This window comes from Manacus vitellinus, unplaced genomic scaffold (assembly GCF_001715985.3).
Source record: "Manacus vitellinus isolate BGI_N305 unplaced genomic scaffold, ASM171598v3 scaffold_49_pilon, whole genome shotgun sequence".
Taxonomy (NCBI): domain Eukaryota; kingdom Metazoa; phylum Chordata; class Aves; order Passeriformes; family Pipridae; genus Manacus; species Manacus vitellinus.
In genome coordinates this window covers 2,264,393-2,279,673 of record NW_021940603.1, presented here as the reverse complement: position 1 = coordinate 2,279,673, position 15,281 = coordinate 2,264,393, and positions in this window count along the sequence as shown.

Genomic DNA, 15,281 nt, shown 5'->3' with positions numbered 1-15,281 from the left:
TTGATTTAATTAAAATAAATATTAGGGACAGGAGTGTGTGCTGGCTTGGAACCTGAATTTCCTGAGCTTGGTTGAAATAAAGTATCTCCCACTGATATTTTAAAGATTTGAAGTAAAGAACAGCATTCCATATTTCTGTGGTATAAGGCCACCGCTCTCCAGATGATAGAACTTGCAAATCTTTTAAGTTTGTGTCGTTTTGTTGTATTTAATGAACGAGCCTGTGTGGAAGCTGCAGGTTAATCAGGCACAGCACTAATGGGAACGGCTCTCCCTGGATTTCTGTCCTTGCTGACACGTCCTGCAGTTCTGGTCCCGGGGTCCCCTGCGAGGCACTACAGTTCTGTTCCTTTTAGGTGCTTTGAAAATCGCTTTGCAAGTTGCCTTTCAACAAAGGAAAGTATTTGTTAACGTGCTGTGTTTGCAAGTAGCATTTAAACGTTTTTATCATCTAATCAGAAAGCTGTAAGGAACATTTACTGAAAAGGAAATCTTTGCAACTTGGGACATCGGCAAATGAAAAGTGACAAAATTCAATGGAAACATTTTAGTGTTTCTCAATCTGTTTCCTATCAGAGGCTTAGCAATTTGCATGGTTGAGATGTAAAAAACAAACAGAAAAAAGCCCTAAACTTTGTTCTTACTCGATTATCAACTAAAAGCAGTTGTCATTTGAATGTTTTCAGGCGTGCTTGTGAGCAGCACGTTTTGTGCATGGCTGCAGTGCTGAGAGGGCAAACTGTGTTTTCCTTCAGGTGCTGTTTGCTGCGTGAGGGTGAAGTGATTTACTAACTGTGTTTTACTGTGCTGGTGTCTGTAAGTGAGGTAAGTACAGGGTAACAATTAGCAGTGGCCAGAGAAGTGTTGACACAAATTCCTAGAGGAGATTTACTCTTCGTGCTGATCTGTCAGTAAACAATGCTAAACTTTACCAAGAAACAACAAGTTTTTAGTCTATAAGTCCTTTTGTTCGTGAATGTTGCTGAATTTTACTTTCCATCTGGCCCAGGTCCTGGGGGCTTTATGCTTATGCCTATTGATAAAGGCCAGGTGGTCAAGTTTTGGGAGCTGTCTGTCACTTCTTCAGAAATGGGATGTGGCTGTAGTGGAGAGAAAAATAGAGAAACAAAAGGGGTGGGCAGGGGAGCAAAATTCCTCTCATTCCCAGCCTCTTCTCCTGTTCAAGCTCAGCAACACCTGGATGTTCCCTCAGTAATGGCTGCTCTGGGGGTTCCTTGGAGGCTGCTGGGAGAAGCAGGAGTGTCTTTCATCAAGCAGTATCTCGAGAGTGCTCGGTGAATGCGCTGCAGCCTTTCCCTTGCTTTCTGAGATGTCTGTGGTAATTGAGCTGTTGTGCCTAGAAAGTGCTCTTTGCTGGGCTTTGTCCCAGAACCTTCCTCATAAACGATGCATTCTCTTTTCAGGAAAGGGTGTTCATATAATGTGTATGGTTACTGGCTATGTGGTGGCATTAGTCTGGTGTTTGTAAGAATTTCAAGTCACATTTCTCCCAGCTTGCTAAATACATTAGCTCATTTTCATACTGTGTGAGTCCCTGTCTTGCAATTTCTGCTTAATTGAGATGAATTGTGTGGGACAGAAGGCACCTTGTGCTCTTTGTCATAAAATGGGCATCTAAAACTCAAACCCAGAATGTTTCCTTACAGAGCACAGGCCTCTGGGATTGTAGTAACTTTCAGCTGCTCTTATCAGGATTGACTTCAGTGACATCTGTATCCTCTTGAAGGAAAAAAAAAAACCCAGACATTCTTAAATACAGGAGTAAGATGTCGGAAGACATTTAACAAAATGCAACTTCAGTTTCGATTAGGATATAAATTTTATTTAGGTCTTCGTGGTCATTGAATCCATGTTTCAGCAAAGGAAACTTTGCTGGAGCAAACTGGGTCAAAACTATTGTGCTGGTTTGAAGAGGGCATAAATGTAACTGGAGAAGTTTAGCTGGTCCTTGGCTTTTCCAGTGTCAATCCAGTGAACAGGTGGCTATTTACAGCAGTGTTTACTAAAGAGGTACTTAGGATAATATTTACTAACTAAGAGCAGTGGAGAGAGAAAGCAACCAAATGTTTTGGTTACTCTGGAATTCCTCCCTTGTCAGCATGGGAGGGCGGTGGGCTCGGGCAGAGCAGTGAGCCTGCAGCTTGTTCTCCGTCCCTTCCTCACTTTCCTTCTTCAGCTCCTCCCAGAGAACAAGTGGTGTCTTTTACACCGAGTGTGAGGAGCAGATCCTTTGCTAATGAGCTGTAGTGGAAAGCAGATGATCGTGTCTGCTCCATAAATTCTCACCAAATCTTCCCTGAGGGCTGAATTGAGATTCATTGCATACTATTTACCTATTACAACGATTCCTGGGAAGTTTATTGCCAGCCATTTTCCTTTTCACGGTGACTTCTATAAAAATTTCCAGGTGTTGCAGAAGTATTGGAAGTACTTATCAATGTTCTCTGAAAAGCATCTTAAGGATCTGAATTTTCCCAAGCTTTAGGTATTGTCCTATGATTTTTTTAATGCTCTGTTAAGTGATTCAACTGAATTTGTATCTCTCTCTGCCTGTGAAAATTATTTTGAAACAATGGCTCACTTCAGTTCAGTGGGAGAAGTGACTGATGAACTGTGCATCTTGCTTAGTACCAGATACTGACCATTGTCCTTAATTCTGTCTAGTTTTGAAAGCACATTTAAATATTTTCCTATTTTAAGTTTTCCATTATTTTTCTTCCTTGATAAATAGGAATAACAGCTTCTAGATATCTTAATATCTAGAGATCATATTTACTAATTTCAATTTTGAAAAAAATTAATATTTTAATGTTTTGTTAACTCTTTAATATTGCACCCATCTCTAGTAACCTCAGTGTTTCTGTAGAGTGCCTGACAAATGTTGGTAAGTTTAACTTTCAGCTTGAAAAGTTTAGGAGCTTATTGGGCACTGCTACATTCAGCAGAGCCCTTCCACTGCTTTCTTTAGGAACTGAATCAAGTCCATAATTTGTGTTTTCACTTCCTCTGAACCTAAAGGACTTTCAAATTTTGGTCATGTGTGGGACTGAACTGATTATTTTGCAAGTTTACATTATTTGAAAGTTTACAACTTTATAGATTGTTGTATTGCTTACAGTTAACTTTATTCCCCGATAAGAAAGGTGAAAATTTTCATAAATATGTGGTGAATATACAAGTTAAAATTTTACATATAATTAGATGTTCAACCTGTAACTGGGACCAATTAAAAAGGAAGATAATTTGATTAAAGCCTATGGGTTGAGGGTACCATACAGATGTACTCAGAATAGATCTCTGGAAACTATTGAAGAGTTGTCTAACACAAGAGCAGGGTAGGAATGTTTTGCTCTCAATTAGTCTGTGTAATTGGCTGGTGTCAGAGCAGTACTGTAGAACAGACTTGCAATGTGACACTCACCAATGAGGAGATTTACCTCCAGTCTTAGGCACTAATTGAGGTCAAATAATGTAACTGGAAAGCTCACTTTGGACCTAAGACCAGTGTCAATTAGATTTCCTAATGCAGATCCTAGCTGCATTTTATTGTAAAAATTATATAAACTTATCTGGGTAGATCACAGATTCCCTGGAAAAAAATGAATTAGGTATAATAGCCTCTTTTTGGTTTTGTATTCACCAAATAGCTTCCCCTAAAGAGTCTGGTTTACAAAACTTGTGTGCAAACTGCTGGCTGCCCAGTTATTCTTGGCATGAGCTTGATTTCAGTTTTGTATTGACAGAAAACAAAGGAACAAAAAGCACTGTGTGGAATGAAGATGTGCAGTTTTGAGTGTGGCTCCATGTTGTCCAATATACTTATGGAGCAATGTGATGGTATTTTTAAGATGATGCCTAAGTAATCAAGCATAGCATGAAATACTGTGAGCTGCATTTGGCAGCTAATTCAACACTTTGCAGTCCTGATTAGAGAATGAACAGGTTTATGCAGGTAGGTAGTTATAAAATAAACATTGTCAGCTACTGGGGTACATAACTTTAGTTTGAATAGGAACAAAGTAAAATCAACTGTAAATTTTAAAAGTTTATTATCTTACATAGGTGCCATGTCTTTAATTTCATATTTCTACTGGAATGGTGATAATATAAATGTCTGCAGTGCTTGTTGTAGAACAGGATCCTTCCAAAGGTTTCAAGATTGGCATTTCATTCGGTTAAAATCTGGATTAACACACCATTGACATTAGAAGGGCAAAACTGGTTTGGAAGCAGACTCCTTAGAAGACCAGGATAAAAATGAGAGACTACTAGCAAATCTGAAACATGCTGTTAGGTTTTGGACCTTTCAAAGACATGTATTTTGAGATAAATGTGCAATAAAGCCTGTGTTTAATCTAGGAAGAGGAGCAGTATTCTACTGGTAAAAAGCAGAAGGAAAATAAATTGCATCATCTATAACCTTTGCAGTCATAGGCTCAGTGAACAGAACATCAAAACCAAATGTAAGGAAAACAAGCCTCTGTATTCAATTTACCTAGTGATATCCGGCCTTAGAGAAGATTTAAGTACATTCATTCTTTTAGCTACAGTGTGAAAAAATCAGCACCAAGCTCAGCCTTCAGTGGATGAATATATCTAGGGGGAAAACTGCTTGAAGCTAGATCCAAGGTCTGTCAAAGTGACTGGAAATAGTTCCAGAGGCTCCAGGGGCTGTAGAGGAGGCTCTTAAACATGTAAATGACAGTTCGATTGCTTTGGGTGAGCAGCATTTCTGTTAATCATCCAGCAAAATAGATCTGATTATTTGGAACAGCAAATAGCCATTTGGTTTCTGACAGAGTGCATGTTTAAGCATATCAAATGTGTTTGGAGTTAGAGAAGGAAGAATCTCAAGATGTTTGGGTTTGGTTTGGATACGCATCCAGAGTCTGCGTGCTTTGTTAAAGCTCTTTATCTGCACCCAGGGCTCGTTGAGCAAGGACCCCTTTGCTTGGCTCTTCCAGCACCAGGGAGCCAAGAGTGCCAGAGCAGCCTGCTGGTAAAAGGAATGAAAAGTTCCTGGGCAGCAACAGAGGGTTTTTTGAGAAGCAAGTGTCTTTAAAAACAGCTCAGCTTCCCGAAGTGTTTGTGTGAAGATAGTTTAACATAAACTCTCTGCTTCCATGTAGGAGGCTGGCTGAGGCCACTGTGCCCCTCTGAGGTGGGGTCCTCCTCTCCTGCTGCAGACACAGCCCTCCAGTGCCCTGAGGGTCCCTGGGGCTTTGCTGGCAACACTGACATTGCTGGTTCGGTGTAACAGGAAAATCTTACAGGTGTCTCTCTTCACAGTTTCCTTTCAGGTGTGTGGATGTGCATGGGGGTATGGAAGGGGGATGGTGGGGAGTGAAATCTGGAATTTACCTTCCAGTCCTGCTCAGAGTAGAGTCTCTCCTAGTGCTGGTTTGATGGCTCCATTTGCTCTCCCTGCTGGGTGCCTGAGAACATGAGAAGGGCTGATGTCCTTCCCATCCTGAAATTAGGAACCTGCAGTTGTGTCCAGGAGAATCTGACAATGGTAGGGAATGGTGAAAATTAGGAGGTATGAAAGAGTCATATGGAGACAAAACTCTCCATGTTATGCCTGCTTTCTTTCTGTTGGAAAAAATCTTTACTGCAGGAGGAATACAAAACAAGGAGAGTGAATCCTTCAATGTATTGCACTTGCATAGTTGGAATTGTGCTTTATACTGCTGCCAGTGCAAAATACCAGTGCTAGTCTGCTCATGAGACAGCCTGGCTCATGGAAGATGGTACCTCATGGAGTTTATGTTGACAAAATATCTGAATTCCCATTTTTCATTGAGATGAAACCGATCCAATGGAGTGACTGACATCCCTTAACTTAGAGGCTGTGGCTGAAGTTATGACTGTGTGCACTCTTACTAAATTTGTCACTTTGAGTCTGACAATTTATGGAGCTCTGTCACTGCAATGACAGAATCTGTACCTAATTTATGGAAGTTTTGCTCTTCTGAGAATTCCTTTCCTAAACAGAAACTAGCCAAATAAATTTTATTTTATATCTAATTAGAGTATAAGTAGGTAAATATGTATCTGAGGACCACGGATTAACCTGAGGGTATTAAATGAAAAATTCATTTCTTGATTGCTTTTGAAAAGAACCATAAAAAGTATCATTCTGAAGACAGCTGTCATCTCTTATTGGCCTCTGTATGTGTGGGGTTTTTTGTTTGTTTAAGGGGAGGAGTAGAAGTCGTCTTTGGCAAGGTTTCCTTGTCTAAGAATCTCTGATTATGACTGTTGTGCTTCAGCTATCCTGGTGCCTGGTTCTGTGCCAGGATTTATCAGGATGGAGGATGTTCTCAGTGCTGGTGTGCTTTTTGCCACTAGCAGTGGTTTTTCCTAATAGGGCAAGTTTATAAAGCACATTACCAAGAAGGGAATAATGGGAAAGGAATTTTCAGTGCGATTTTTTTTGTTTGTTTGTTTGTTTTCCTCTTTTAAAAAGGGAGATGGAGACAAAGGATGGAGTTAATAGAAAATCTTGCTCTCCAGTTAGCCTAAAAGATGACCTGCAGGTTTTGGAATTACGGTATGTTCAAAGATATGTCACTGAAATAATGTAATGCCACAGACATTAGGCCATAATGACCTAAAAAAGTATGTGTTTAGTAGTTTGCAGCTGGAGTCAAGGAAGGAACAAAACCACTTGAAGTGAGCCAGACCCACACATTCTGAAAATCATTATTACATTTAGAGCACTGGAGAGAGAAAATATTCCTACTAACAATTTGCCTTTGGTTTAGATTAAATGTCACATGATTAGTGGCTTGCAAGGGTGCAAGGAGAGCTTTTACAGAGGATTTTGGATTTTTTATGTAGCTATCAACTGGGATCCAGAGATCATGACTGTGGTCCTCATCAACGGTGGTCTGGAATTTTAGGGGATGGAGTTTTTGTTTTGGGATTTTTTTAGCAAAGAGAAAGGACTTACAAGAAATAGGAATTGATATGGGCCACCCAGAATAGATGAAGGGTCTTCTGAGTGTCTTGAAATACTTTCTGATCATCAGAAGGTCCAAATGAGTATAACTGTGTGCTCAGTAGTTAACTGAATTAAAGATTAATTTATTAATACCTTAAATTTCAAAGGTCTAATAAGGCCTTATTATTTTACTGTCAATCTTGCCTGTGTACCCTATGCAGTCCTCCCAGTGCAAACAGCAGCATGAAGGGGTAAAGTCACTGTTGGTGGTGACACAGCTTTCCTAGTGACTGCCTTAGCAGTGGGCAGAGGCAGGCACTTCAGATGCACTAACTGCCAGTGCTGTGCCCTAACAACCAGATAATTGTCCTGAGGTGCACCTTATTTGGGGCCTAATTCACCTAATTGGCATGAGACATCTGGGATCCAACATCAGAGCTTTCTTCTAGTGTTATTTTTTCTCCATATGTTATCTTAATGGTCCTCAAAGCAGTTTTGATTGGGTACCTACCAGCTGGATGAATTGTTATTTATTCATCTCACGGGGTCTTTCTGTACTTATTTGTAAATGAAACCAATAATCCAATGCTCTTGCCTTCCTTGGGTGAGTTAGTAACCCCCTAAGGACAAACTTCAGGTGCTTCAAAGCACCTCTTATTACCCTGCTTCGCCCGTGAGCACAAATTTTAGTTGGAAGCTTTTCCTGAAGAGGGGTCTGCATTTTCCAGAGCCTATCAGTTTGTTCCAGGGACATTGGCTGAGATAATGGATCACCCATTCCTACAAATCTGGTCCGTTTTACTGGATAAAATCCAACTTATTAGCAGTTATCCCAAAAGTGAAGGTGGTATGAGGGACTAAGTAAAAAAGTGGTTCTGATGTGGCTACAAAGACATCCACTTTGATCATTTTTTTTAATGGAATGTTGATGCTGTGGTGTTTGGGTATTCTCAAATGGAAAATGTTTTGTTTCCTCATTCCTAGTCTGGTCTCAGTATGTTCAGCAATTCCATGGATAGTCTGCTCCAGAACATCTTTGGTTAATAAGAAGCTGAGAGATAAACCTTGTGATAATTGATAAGTCATTAGCAGGACTCTTGTTCATCAGATAAGGCCATTAATGGTTTCACATTTCCTAAAAACTGGCAGTGTTGAGTCACTACAGGATATAAGATGAGGAATTGTGTTGCAGCATAGTTTGAATGCAGTGCAGATTTACATCCCACTGTGTTTGTTTCTGCAATACATACTCTTTCTCTTTGAATACTCAGCTGGAATTTGGGTGCTTGTGTTGTGAGGAATTTATATTTTATTCCCTCAGATTTTGTACAGCAGAAGCTGTCTTTTGTTCTCTGGTTTCTCTGTTATGTGTCCTAATCAGTGGGTTTTCTCACTAGAAAGATATTTCACTTTTTTTTACTATATAGGTGTTAGAAGCGTTGTGATTTGAGCATCATGGAGTCAAGCCATTCCATAACTACAGTACAAACGAGGAAAAAAAATCTTTCAGAATTCATTCCAAGTTTCTTATGATTTCTTTTTTTTTTTAAATTTGAAATTGAAATTTTTTTTTGGCTAGTTGGAATTGGAGTTGTCATTTACCTGGTATGGTATAAAAGTCGAAAAGCCAATGAAGACAATAACATTGCATGACTTAGACATTCAGAGCTCTTAATATTGGTACTGAGAATTTTATCCTGTTTCAAACACAGGCAGGTTGAAGAGTTGAATCTTTGATCTTATTGAAAGAACTGTTTTGTTTGTTGTTGTTTTTTTATTTCAAATCATGTATCAATTGAACTGAACAGTTATGAAATGACAGCTTTGCTGGAGAGCTTGCGTCTCGCAGTATTTATAGGAAAGGTCACTTCTAATGAAGTGCTGAAGTAGGTCAGGAGTGATTCCTGGGTTTTTGGGACTGACTGTGTGCAGCCAAGATGCCCTCGCGGGCACTTGGGCTTTGCGCTCCGGGACAGACCCCAGCAGTGCTGACTGCCACTGATGGAAACGGCTGGAAATGCAGCCAGCGCTCCACTGCCCAAGTGAGGGATTAGCAGCAGACAATAAGTTACTTTGGGAGTCTTTTTCACTTTTTTTTGTGTTGCTCCAATCGCAGTTCGGATTTTAAAACACTGTTGCTGACTGGAATTGAACCTGTCTCTCAAAGGACCATTCCTAGCCAGTGACCTGTAGCATTCATCCCTATCACCTTAGGGGATGAAAGCTTCTTGTTGTTCTGTCTCCATCCAGTCCTATCTTCTGCTGATAAATATCCCTTAATGTTTCATACTGAATTTGATAAATGAGCTTTTTATATTGAATAAAAGATCAGTTGTGAAATTTCCTGCTACTTCAGTCTAATTTTGGAAAAGACTGCACAACTGGTACACAAATTCCTTGCTTACAGTGAAGTGAAGATAAGAGAGGAGATAACATCCTGGCTGAACTGAGGGACGAATTCTGATGGCATTGCTATTGAAAAGCAGGCCTGTTTTTAACCGATTTCTCCCCATCCATAAGCGTAAGAACTTGCTTGATCTCAATAACAATGTGATGTGAGTCACTGAAGGCTTAATCTATACCTTAGTACCTCAGTCTGAAACACTCCTATGGGAATTCTACAAACCCATTTACAAACGTTCTTTTAACTATGGAGTAAATTTTGCCTGAAAAATATTATGGCTGCCTAGCATATTATGAGGACATCTCTGGGTATACAATAATGGACCATGTTTATATACTGTAGCTGCTTTAAACCTGTGTCTGTGAGTAAAAAAATTGAATCTGGTGGTTAGTGTCTGAATCTTGAGGGCTAAGCACATGAAGTCGGGAAAGTCGGGGAAAGTCGGTACCAACTGCACGGGCTGCTCCTCTGCCAGTGTGAAGTGCAGCCTGTGTCCAGACGGCAGATAAGGAGCGTGCTCTGATTAGCATACAACTTAAGGAGTTAATTGCAGCGCTTAAGTGAGCTGATAGCATCTCAAACTACAGTCTTGAAAGTGTCAGAGGAAGAATAACAGTAATTTGACTGTTTGAGATGGGAACACATCCTCTGCTGATAAAAGCCAACATCACTGGCGTTGCCGGAGTGTAACTCGCTGTGCTAGGCAATGTCAAAAGCTACTGGGAAGAGCTTTTTAAAGCCTCTCTGGAGCCTGCCTATGTATGTCCGGACACGTGTTAAAGCTCCCTTAGCATTCGGTATGGAAGGTACAGCCGTTGCATAAATAGTGACTTCTTTTTATAAACGCTGTACTCCTCCGATAATTCTTTTTAAAATACTTGGAAGGTCCTAGAGAAACAGACAACTGAAAGGTGGCAGAATCTGACCTGTACTTACTAATTTTGAAATGCAGTTCGAAAGGTAATAGTCAGTTTTGAGATCAGTTTATCTGTTATTGTGTGGAATGTAATATAACACAGTTTCATTCATCTGAAATGATGCATGTGAAGTCATTTGCGCTATGTCGAGGGCACCGAGCTTCCTAGTGCGGGGGGTGGAAGAGAAGACAGAAAGGACCACAGAGTGAAGGGAGATGTTGATGTTACTAAATATATCTCAAGATCTGTCAGGTCCAGACACGTCACTGGGAAATCTGGAGACAATGCCTTGTAGCTGGTGATTAGGGCTAAATCAACTGAGGGACGGAAGTGTTAACACTGGTTCTTAACTCTTCGTGGGTTGAAGCGTATTTACTGTACTCACCGACAATTTAATGGGAGAGAAAACAGTGAGAAAAAATAGCAGAGCACTATCCTATTTTAACTAGCGATTTGTAGCAGCTGCTCTTGGGCAATCTCACTTTAAGGTCCCTGTGAAAAAAGTTGGTCTTACTATGGTCCTGTTACATCAGTACGTAGTGACTTGTAGTAACTGTGGTTCATCTTGCTTTCCCTGGAAATAAGGAAGGCGTTTGCTGAGTCACAGCTCTTTCCCAGGGCTCCTAGGCCAGGGCAGTTGTGTACAAGCTCTTACACAATAGCCAAAAATGCTCGGTGTCAGCCTACAGCAGCAGAGCTAGAGCTTTGAACCTTTATAATCTTCAGTATTTTAATCAAATTCTGTTTGGCCTGGGACTATGTAAAAATTTAAAAAGCTCTCTGAAGTGCACACATTTCTAATTAACAAGGAAATCATCTTCATAATTTTTTCCCTTCAAAACCAGACAATTCCTGAAATTTCTTTTTTTTTACCAAGTGCTTTAGGCAGTGATTATTCCCAGTGATTTCTGCTGTTCTTCATGCATCTCCCACATCAATTGATACAGAGGACTCGTCGGGGCACTGTTGTCCCTGTTTAATCCGCAGTATGTACTTGCAGGAAGGCAGCAGAAAGGTGCCCAAGCCAACTTCAAAAGACTGTCACTTGAAGAAAAGAATCGGCAGCGTTTCCAGCAATTAGTGACAATAGGGGCACGCACCTGTGGTGAGGAACTTTGACTCAAAGAAGCTGCTCTGAAAAACCTTTAAGCACTGTGGATTTCTAGTCTTAGATTTGAAGAACTGACAGAAATGACCTGTTCACCTCTGAACTGGTGACCTACAGGTGGGAAGCAGTATTGTTAGAGGCATGTAAGCAGAATGTAAGGCTGTGTTGTTTTGATGTTTAAAGTATCCATTTCATCTTGATGCAAAGAATAACAAAGGGGCGGTCTGGCTGATGAAAGGCAAAACTGCACTTGAGTTAGCTCAGCTAGAAAGCTAACTTCTGCAAATATTTTCACAATGTGCATGGTGGAGATGTGTTAATTCATTTGTACTTAAAACCAAAGTCAAGGATTTTAAGACTCCTGTTGTCCTTAACTATACACATGTTCTGCAGCCTCTAAGCCTTTGTAACCTTGTAAAGTAACACAATTTTGTTTTAAAAATTATTGATGCAGAGCTCTGTGTCGTTGGCTTCAATGGCAGGAGTTTCAAGACCTAATATTGTTCAAGAACCTTAATTCTTGTGGATTGTGTTACTAAGGCACAGAGCAAGGTGGTGCCAGGGAAATTAGGTGAAGAACACTGGAAAACAGTTCTTTTAGAAGCTGTGTTGCTATTAAGGAACTAATGACAGCCAGTGAAGTCATAAGAGGAGCTGGGAGCAGTCAGTTGCTCCAAAATGGTATGTTCATGCTGGATGTGACTATTATTACAGGAGAATTACAGCAGTACTGTGCTGCAAAAAGTGAAGGTAAGAACCATCACTGGTTTCTTCAAGTGCTTGAGACTGGCAGAAATCTCCTAAGTGGTCCCCACTGTGAGATTTTAAATTGGGTAGGAGGAAGAGGGAGGCTATGTATGACCAAGGGGAATTTGGCTAGTGAAATGTTTTAGGATGGCATAAAAATTATAAAACACTCTGATAAATAATGTGCTATTTAACATGCAGTGGTTGCTGTTAAGATGTTTTACTCCTATAGAAATTGATGGCAATGCTCTCTCTCACGTGTTCAGTATGAATTCTTAAAACAGAAGGAGCAGATGTATCCTTTTCCAATAACTTCCCCTTTCTCTGCTCCTTCTCTAATGGCAGATGCCTTTCTATAAGGTATCTTTTCTGTTATAGGTAGAGAAGCCCTGTACACTTAACATCAAATAAGACTCAATCAAGCAAAATTCTCTATAACATGTGCATATATCCCTGGGAGACAAACGTGCTGGACATGCTGAACTGTGCCATACACACTGCTTGGTGCAGTGCTGGGAGATGCCAACGTGAGGCTGAGCAGTGGCTGCAAGAACTGCAGGAAACCAAGCAGTTATTTGGAGCAGATTTGAAACATTTAACAGACAGGCTAATAATTGCTTCATCCATACGCTTACGGGCACAGCATTTCTCAGAATCAGCAAGTAAAACATTCCAAGTGTGACAGGAGGATATTTATCCAACAATAAAGAAATCTTGTCTAAAATATACTTTCATTTTTTTTAGGTGACAACTCATTGGAAGGGATAAAAGGCTCACAAACAGATATGTATATTACCTAGTAAAATTCAATTTTATTAAGCATAGCTACCAGTTGCTGCTTGGAAATCCAGTTCCAAACGGAATTAAAATGGCAGAAGTGTACAGCACCTGTCTTCCCAAAGACTTACCAAATTTTATAGGATCACAAAAAAGTCACATGAAACTGGAGTAGCTAATTTCAAAATCATTTTAATAACGAATCATTTGAATTTAAGCAGATGAAGGATAAGCTGAAACAGGGATAAACTGAAAAGGCCATGTGCCGAGTCCCTTCATTATCTATGTGGCTAGAAACTACTGTGCTTTATCATCTGCTGTCTCTTTTTGCTATCTCCCTCTTTAATTTTCCTAAATGGCTGATGCACTGCTGCTGAGATAAGGTATTTAATATGGGAAAGGATTTAGATGTTCCTACAAGACCAGTCTAGGCTCCCTTTTTTTAAAATGTCATCTTGATTTGTGCTTTTTTCTTCTCTCTAAGTAATAGGCAGAGGGATTATGAAATTAATCTGGAAGCTAAATTCCACTAACAAAATCCTTGTATCCATTGGTAACATAAATAACACTTGGTTCATAATACAATAATCCCAGATAGTAACCACTATGAGAAGACTCATAAACTAAACCTCATATTAGATACATTACCTTTAAAATTAACCTTTTTTGGGGGGAAGCTGTAGATCCACATATATTTAATTTGAAATAGTTATCTAATTTAACTTGTTTATGGCATTTTTTAAAAAGCAAAGGAAAACATTCTTGATATTAAAGAATCACCCATAATAGAGATATACCTGTTATTTGTATATCTTAAAACTCATCCTGTAGCAATCCCATGGACTTTTTCAATTAAGTATTGAAGTTTAGTTTCTACCCTAATTGTAAACCATGTTCTGTCATCTTTACAAATGCTAAGTAGCATCTTCCTCCCCATGTCTGTGTTCTACACATGGCCAGGGGATCCCTCTACACAGAGGGGATCTGCAGGGCACACCAGGAGGTGTCCACACACCCATTTTAGGGTGGATCAGAAGTGCATTTCTGAAGTGAGTCTCCCATCCCACCCCCTGCTTCCTGGGCATTGACTCCATTCCCAGGCCAGCCTTGGAGCTCACAAACACACATGACAAACGTGCTTCAGGAACAAAATAAAATGCTCCAGCCCTTACTGAGTGTTCAGTTGTGGGGAACAGATTAGAGTCTGTCTGAAGTAACACCCTCTGATGTGACCCACTGGGTACTGATAACCCTACAACTGAAAGATGGTGTCCAAAGCTTGTGCAGCTGAACGAGCCATCCCTGTACACAGGGTGAGAAGTGTGGAACTGCTCATGTGTGCACCTGAAACTCTGGAGGTTGAGTCTTCTAATAGATACACTTTAAACCACGAGGGTTAAAATGATCTAGAAGGGTGTGTGGTACTGGACAGGGAAGGATGTGATTCTTGAATAAAGTCTGCAAGGCTGAGAGAACTGGTGTTGGTAGGTAGCAAATTCCCAATCGCTCAAAGGAGTCAGGTCACATAATACAACAGCAGGATGGTCAGTGGTTACTTGATTTTCCTCAGTAGTGGGCCAAAGGGTGGAGAGTACCTCACCAAAGTGTGTTTTTTTCATGCATTGCATCTTTGTCAACAGCTGTCTCAGAAATCAAAACTAAGAGTTCAATCTACTGGTTTGCTATAGAAGTAGGTCTTCTGATGCATGAGAGAAGCATAAGCTTGCAGTAGCCTGTTCTGGAAATTCTCTGGTACCTTTCTGTAGCTAGAGGGAGGAAATTAATGGATGCAGGTGTTAATTCTATAGTATTCTAATGAAAACTTTATTTTTATTTAAACTAAGCTTTTATGGGCCTCCTGCTTGTGAATAATAGTTGGTAGGAAAATTATCCTGGTTGTTAAAATAGTGTGGACAGGGAGATAATTTCAGAGACTTGATCTCAGCTTCTACCTGGAGGGAGAAAATGAGAGCTAAAAAGTCCAGAACTGGAAACTTACAGGTTGTCTGCTGCAAGCAGAACTATCAGTGTTGGTTTTATGCAACTTCAGGAGAGTCGTGCTGCAAAGCAAAATGTTTTTCTCACTACAGCATATGAAGGACTTCTGTTGCAATGTCCTGAGTCAAGGTCCTTTGCATCACGTGTGATGACTCCCTAAGACAGACCTGCAGAGTCCAACCTCTGCTCCAGAGTGAGCACAGTTTCTGTCTTTCATTTAAAATTAGTATTATTCCCTTTTCTATAAAATTGCACTGTCTAAGTCTCATCAATCTGGATAGTCATTGTCAAGGTGCTTTCTGTACTTAGTACGTGAAGACTTAAGTTTTGTTCCACTGCAGAAGCTGATACACAATGCCATTA